We start from the raw sequence: 7,896 nt of genomic DNA on the forward strand, positions 1-7,896 counted from the left end.
GTATTGTGAACTTCAGATTCGCTATGACGTAACTGTCCAGCAAGACTCTCAACACCAGAAGGAGTCTGCGGCCAGGCTACTGCTCGCCTCACCATTGTATCTTTCAGTGGGCGTTATGCAAAAGCGTCCAGAGTAAAGAAATGATAATCACACGTAGAAAATATTTTAAAAATATCAGGAAATGAGGGCACACCATACATACTTCTATTAAGTGTATAAAAACGTTTAATACAATATTACCAGGTTGCATTCACAGAACGAGCAACATGGCGCATGCGCTCAAGCTTGTTAACGAGGGATTGCGCAATCCGGGGTAGGGCCAGTTCAGAGTTGGCCCAAATTCAGCGTATTCGGAGCAATTTGGCATGAAATGGGCAAATATTACGATTTTGGCCACGGAAATGATTGAAAATGAGTGAAACTGTTTAAATACTGCTCAAATGGTAGTTATGGTGCAGATGCTCGAAAACAATAGCTGTTATTGTTACTATTATTCACATTTACTGCATCTCATCATTCTCATCTGGAGCTGGTGAGGCCGTGCCTCCCCTGCCGTATTGGAGTGCACGTGCCTGGGTAAGACATACCAAATAGAGGTGCTTAACTCGAATCTTTGAGGCGTCCGGATTGATTGGATCATTCTAAGGAGGGTACCCGGATTAGACGGATCACTCGGATCATTCGGATCACTTATTTAAAATAGGCCTAAATAAAAAATAAATAGGCCTAATAATAATGTATTTTTTTAAAACGTTTCTGCCGTTAAGTAGCTATGCGCCTCGCCTTTGTTGTTCCATTTATCAATTCACGTGGATAAATCAAAGAGTAAGACAGTTTGATCAACAAAACTCACTTTATGAATGTCACAGTTCCTAAACTCATGCTGCGAGCCGACCCACCTGGGTCTCCTCACTAAACATGCAACCACAACTCGAACAGCCTTTGGCAGCAGTGAAACGGCATGTTCCTGATTTTGCAATAAATAATGTGTGTGTTTGTATTTAAGAAGACTAAAAGTCAAATATTTGGGAGCAGAAGTCTAGTTAAGCAGGGACAGTCAGGAGGCGAGCAGCAGATGACCACTCGCTTCCGCTGCCGAGTTGCCTTGCGACTCGCACACTCGTGGCAAAAACGAAACGTAAGCATTGATCCGATCCGTAGGGGATTCGCTGCTACCAACAACTCAGTCAGGATTCGTCTCACCGAGTCGCCGAGGGCGCCGCTGCTGAGTGACTCGGACGAGGGGAGTGACAGCAGTGGCTTTAAAGACTGTACGCTGTAACGCAGTGAGTGATAGTAGAGTCACGTCTGTAGACTATAATTTCCCTAAGAGTAGCCTACAGACTGAGATGTAAAAGCGTTGGCAGAGCACTGTTAACATTTAGGAATGTAGACCTCAACAGAGTCAGAAGCACACACACGGGGATCCGCGACTCAATTGGCCACAACAGGCTGGACGGATCAAACAGGCTCGATGAATGACGAGGCGGGAGTTGGTTCAGTTTTACTCAGTGAATGTTCGTGACTGAACAGCATAGCCTACTAGGGAGATTAGAGAATGGCTGTTGTAGTCAACTAAAGAGGATATATTCCGGTTTCACAATTTCTCGCGCTGTAACTGCCATTTTGTTCACTGCATGAAAAGAGGAATATGTGGATGAGTTTTGCACCTTAAACTGCCTCATACCTCAAGCCACAGCATTTGCGGCTCCCCCATGCCCCCCTCCCATCCCCTTCTTAGGAGAGCCTTTAATATGTAAATGCCAGTGATCAGGTCGGGAGCTGCTACAGTCAATTTCAAGTGGGGTGGGGTGGGGTGAGGTCAGGTGGGTGGGAGGGAGTGGGGGGTCGGCAGGCCTGTTTCTAGGATTTTGGGGTCCCTAGGCAACGGGATTGTTGGGGGCCCTAGGGCATTTTTTGGCCTTTTACTAAAATGTGTGTGTGTGTGTGTCTGTGTGTATGTTCACGCTGCCCAGTGGTGTTTTTCAGAATCACTAACCATTAAACCAGGGGTAGTGAACCTATGTCTCGAGGGCCCTTGAGGCCGTTTTATCCGGCCCCTGATATCATTATAATGTTTTGCAACTTCACATGAAATAGGCCTATGACATATTTTGCAGGCCTAAAGGAATCTTAGAAATTACATTTCCAATGCAATTAAGTTAGGCCTATATTCAGGGGACCTAGAAAAGGTGGGGACTGTTTTAAAGGTGTCTACCTTTAAAGGTGTCTATATGTCTATATAGGCCTAATGGTGTCTATATATGCCTAAATTTCATGGGGAAATCCTGATTTGTGTTCATAGTACGGCCCCCGGAGGATTTTATGACCATGGTAGGAATTTGAAGTGGCCCTTCGAATGAAAAAGGTTCCCCACCCCTGCATTAAACCTTTCTTCTAGCCACAGCTCTGCTGTCAGTACATTTTATTATGATACTATAAGCTCAGAAATGAAGTTGATCAAACAATTCGGTGCTAACATTTAAATGAACCGAATAGAAATCAGAATAGAAACATCTGAATGATCTTTCTTGGACATAGCCTACATTTTGAAGTGACCCTTTGAATTAAAAAGGTTCCTCACCCCTGCTTTTGAGGAAAAACATCAATGTGCTTGGCCACTCTGGTTTTTAAATTATTCTGAACTAGCAAGGATTGTTCAAGGAAGTTCAAAACAGACTGTCTCTGGTTAAATTAGTTCTACACCAAGCCTTTAGGTGGCAGTAGTATTACAACTAATTCGCACAATGCGAATTCCACACACAAGCCACAAAGAAGCCATCTACCGCGGTCAACAACACCGACCTATCTGAACAACACCACGCGCTGTCTGTGTGGTTTCACTGTTACAAGTTTCTTGGCGATATGGGGGAAAGTTCCTCACATACCAACGGAAAATGGGCTTCACATACATGTAAGTAAATTTTACTCAACTGTGGTTTAAAGTTTCAGTACTCAAGAGCGATTGAATAGCTCCTCTGAACACAGATCCGCCATTGCTAAGTTGTAGCACAAGTCCCCTCAATGAATGTGACTACTCTTGTTGCTGCTGTACGCTAGTAAATTCTGACAACTTGCGAGCATCGTAATGACAAAATGCAGTAGTGAAACGGTGAATATGTTAAGTATACTTGTTGATGGAAAGTTGTTTGACATTGCTCGTTCTCAATTGCCTTTCCCCTGCCTAAAGATGATTCCCAGTTTGTCGCTCCCAGCGCGGTTCGATCCCCAGTCGGTTCGCTCCCACTAGCCAGACTATCGAGCCCACCGAGCTAGTTATCTTTTTGATGTTAGTTTTTTTGTTACGTACCCTAAACCTAACCCTTACCTTAACCCTAAACCTAACCCTGAATTGCTTGTATGTGGTAGTGTATGATAATACGAGAAATGTAATCGGGTGGGATAGAACGCCTGGGATTGATAGAATCACCTGGGACTAGAACTACACGTCCGGGAGTGATCTTACATGGGAGTGACCATCTCCCAGCGCTTAAGATTGACAAAGGCTACGTTAGCATGCTATTGCGTTAGCTCATCAACTAGTTGCTGGGCACTGCTCATTTTTCACGTCTGCCCGGCATTTCGCTGATGAACTAACGCTTGGACGTCTTGCCAATGTATTTTACAGCGGCAAAAATGCATCTAGGCGACGTTGGCAAGATTGGTGTGCCGTCTGGGTATGTTGGTTTTCAGTGCTGGGCAGTAGCGAAGCGACTAGTTTAATTACATTCCCTAGTAGCTTGGTCGTAGCGTCATTACTCGACTAACGTCCCTGTAGTTAGGAAAGAAATAGTTTGGAAATCAATGTGAAATACCCTGGCATTTGCAACAGTAGGCAACCTGTCCTTAAAAAGTATGGGTCCTCAAAACACCACTTGTTGCACAAATAAGTGTTGCAATAGAGCACGCCACCCCGAAATCAATGTGAAATACCCTGGCATTTGCAACAGTAGGCAGGCAGCATGTCCTTAAAACGTATGGGTCCTCAAAACAGCACTTGTTGCACAAATAAGTGTAGCTGGCCTCTTCAAGAAATTGAAATTATGCATGGTCACTTTTTCTTATTGTTTCACGTGGAGGTCTACTGACATTGTATAAATAATGTAGGCTAGTTTATGTCCATGTATTATATTAGGACCCAAGGTTAATGGGTTATTCTGTTTACCATGTTTTCACAGGCCGCTGTCTCATAATATGGCGAAGACGAGTCACTTGAAGGCCTAACAGCTCTTATGAGGAGCAGTCTTGCCATAGAAGACTGAAAGAATGTAAGATTAACTTCTTTGTGACCAATATGACTTGCTCATTGATACATTAGCTATGTCAATATGAGATGCATGGCGAAGTATTTAATTTATTTGTCTCTCTTCTAGGAGCTGTAGAAACAACAGGGTGCCTGCTGCAGTATGACGAGGACGCCCTGATCATAGAAGGTCCAGTGTCTTGGCAGGGTGAAATGGCACTGATATCGGTATGTGGTGATATCAGTTAAAATTAATGAATTAATTCTCATATCTGAATAATGTGAACACTGGATTTACCACACACTCACACACACCCTAGTCCTAGATGATACAACCAAGGTTACTTTTACCACAGCTCTGGCACTGCATCAAATTTCTTTTCTTTTTTATAGAACTGGACAGGTCATTTATTCGTTCCCCTTGTTTTTTGCAGTGTCCTGCAGGATGCTGTGTCCTGCAATCCTGTGTGCTGTGCTACAGACGCGTGTGGAGGTCAACCCGAAATGGGCACAGTAGAGTGAAAGAGGGTAAGCTTAACCTATAGCCTACGTCAGGGTTGGGGAACCTTTCTCATTCGAATGGCCACTTCAAATTCATCCGAGGGGCCATAAAAGTCCTCCAAGGGCCGTACTATGAACACAAACCAGGATTTTCCCTTTCACTTTAGGCCTATATTGAAGGCAGCCACATTTAAACAAACGCCAACTTCAGGTTCCCTGAATATAACTTAATTGTATTGCTAATGTATTTTCTAAGATTCCTTTACAAAATATGTCATATTTCATGTGAAGATGGAATTGCATTAAAATTATATCGGGGGCCGGATAAAACAGCCTCAAGGGTCGCAAACGGCCCTAGAGACATAGGTTCCCCACCCCTGTCCTACATTGTCAATATGACTTGTGCTACTTTATAGATAAGTTGTCAATGCTGTGCATTGCTATGTTTTGATTTATTTTCTTACATCCTACAGATCCTGGCAGGGAGACGGTAGTGTCCTGCAGGATGGTGATGGGCAATCTTACAAGAGACCACAGAAAACTGATATAGTGTAAGATTATCCCTGTTGGGCTCAATATGTCTTGCTTATTGATATATTTGCTATGTCAATATGAGGTGCATGACGAAGTATTAATTTATTTGTTATTTCTACAGCTCCCAGAAGTGAGACTGAGTGCCTGTTGCAGTATGACGAGGAAGCAGTGACCAGAGACCTTCAGTAGACCCTGCTGGCATGATTGGCGGCTGAAGAACACAATTTCAATTTCAATTTCAATTCTTTATTTACTTCAGACTGAAAGTACATGGTCCATATCAAGACAACAGTCAATACATTACATAGAGAAGTTAAGACAAAGAAAAAAATAAGAAATAAAATAAGAAAATAAAATGAAAGATGGGGACACACCCATCAAACAAATAGGCACTCTCTCCAGTGTCGCCTAAGCTTGGAGGAGAACCTTACAGAACACTTTACTGGACTCACTAGGGTTTGAATAATGCAGTTTTGAGAGCAGTCCAATCTGCACATGAACTTATAAATAACATTTCTCAAGACTGCATCACACCCAGGCACACTGGAGTACACAAAGAGGTTGCTAGCACTGGTCCATCTTGGTAGCTTCATCAACAGTCTCATAGAGTCATTATATGCTACTGTCAGCTTCTGGTAGCTGCTTTTCTTATACCTACACCATAAGTGAGCAGTATACATGGGTGTACAGAAGGCTTTAAACAGAGAGCATTTGACATTGACTGAGCACATGCTAAACTTGCGAAGTAACATGTTGGCCTGGGCATACAATTTACGTCGTTGACGATATATGTCACGATCATCACTGAGATCATCCGAAATTATATGACCAAGGTACTTAACTTCTTTACACACCACAAGTGGGCTATCACACAAATAGAAAACAGGGAATGTCATCTTCTTATCTTCTTTTGTTCTCACTATCATGACATTACTTTTCTTTGCATTAAATTTAATGTCATAAACAAGCCCATATTGAGTGCATACTTTAAGTAATTGTTGCAGCCCAGCACTACATGGGCTCACAATGGCCAGATCATCTGCATACATAAGGTGATTCACCAAAGAATTACCAATAAAACAGCCTGTGGAACACAAACTTAACTGGGCAGATAAGTCATTCATGTAAACATTAAACAAGGCAGGAGATAAAAGCCCACCTTGGCGGACACCATTAGATACATGAAATGGGGTGGATATACCACACCCCCATTTGACACGCATCGTCTGTTGGCTGTACCAGTACACAAGGATCCTGATGATGACCTTTGGGACCCCCCTCTGTAGCAATTTAATAAATAATTTAGTATGATTTATGCGGTCAAAAGCCTTAGAAGCATCGAGGAAACACATAAAAACAGTGGAGTTCTGGTTCACATATTGAGCTACCATTTCCTTTAACGCAAATATGCACATATCAGTGCCATGTTTCTTCTTAAAACCAAACTGGTTGTCTGTTGTTAAGAGAAAAACATCAAGCCTTTTAATGAGGACCTGTTCTAAAACTTTGGAGGGAATACTAGACAACGCTATAGGTCTGTAGTTGTCAATACTATTCAGTTTGCCTGCTTTGTCCTTCAGTACAGGAACAAGCAATATGGCCAAAAGAGACTCAGGTAGCACTCCGTGGGTGAGGAGTCCAGTAAAACACATTGCTAAAAGAGGGCAGAGTTTCTTGCTGCCATACTTCAGGTGCTCAGCACAGATTTGATCCATGCCACATGCTTTATTATTATCAAGTGCAGATATTGCCTCAAGAATTTCATCAGATCTTATTACAAAGTTTTCAGATGAATCAATATGATTAACTTCAAATGGCTCATTCTTTATACAATTAAATAGATCTTGGTAATGCTTACGCCATTTTTCAACAATATTTTCAGTACCAGACACCCCATCTATATCAGAGGGCAGAGATGTTTTGCAGTTGTTCATCGTTTTCACCTCCTTCCAAAAGTCAATATAATCATTGTTCTGTAGCCTATTAGCAAGTGCATCAGCTCTCATGGTATTTTCGTTCCTCTTGATAAATCGAAGAGCATATTTAAATTTAACATTTGTGGCCTTTTTATTTTCAAACAGGGGGCCTTGTCTTGGCCTGCCTGCATCACACCAGAGTTTAAAAGCCCCTCTGGCAGCAGAATGAAGATCATTAACGTGTTCATTCCATCCAGGCTTAGCATTACTGTGAGTTTTGCCTCTCCGAGTAGTAATAGAGGTGCTTGAAGCAACAAGAATGCTGACTATGTGATCATACAATGAGCATAACTCATGACCATGGTCATCATTTTTACAATTCATGTCCTGGCACAACAAGGCATTTCTAGGTAGTTCAATAAGACCCAACATCTTGTCAGTAGAGGAAAAATACTTTTCCAAATCCCCTGCAGTTACTTTCAGCCAGTCCAGTTTTCTAGTATCATTTACCTCATTAAGTGGAACCAGAGCTGGAATGTTGTCAACATTTAGTGTCACATATATAGGCATATGATCAGAGGTGGCTAAGCCATATTTGATCTCCATGTTAACCACTGAGGAGTGAGCATCTGCAGTGCACACCAAATGATCAAGCCAGGAGGTAGTTTGCCAAGCATCGCTCACATAAGTAAAACTGTCGTC

The 7,896-nt window shown here is 42.4% G+C and overlaps 1 long non-coding RNA gene across 2 annotated transcripts; it reads left to right on the top strand.

The window, feature by feature from the left end:
• Positions 1 to 4,187: 4,187 nt before the first annotated feature.
• LOC134445168 (uncharacterized) lies at positions 4,188 to 5,488 on the top strand. 2 transcript variants are annotated; one of them, XR_010034188.1, is made up of 3 exons: positions 4,188 to 4,268; positions 4,374 to 5,295; positions 5,400 to 5,488. It is a non-coding gene; the product is annotated as an uncharacterized LOC134445168 (long non-coding RNA). The 2 variants fall into 2 exon arrangements; XR_010034189.1 differs by having other exon boundaries at positions 4,203 to 4,771; positions 5,218 to 5,295.
• Positions 5,489 to 7,896: the final 2,408 nt, after the last annotated feature.

The sequence above is a fragment of the Engraulis encrasicolus genome, chromosome 3, assembly GCF_034702125.1.
Source record: "Engraulis encrasicolus isolate BLACKSEA-1 chromosome 3, IST_EnEncr_1.0, whole genome shotgun sequence".
Taxonomy (NCBI): domain Eukaryota; kingdom Metazoa; phylum Chordata; class Actinopteri; order Clupeiformes; family Engraulidae; genus Engraulis; species Engraulis encrasicolus.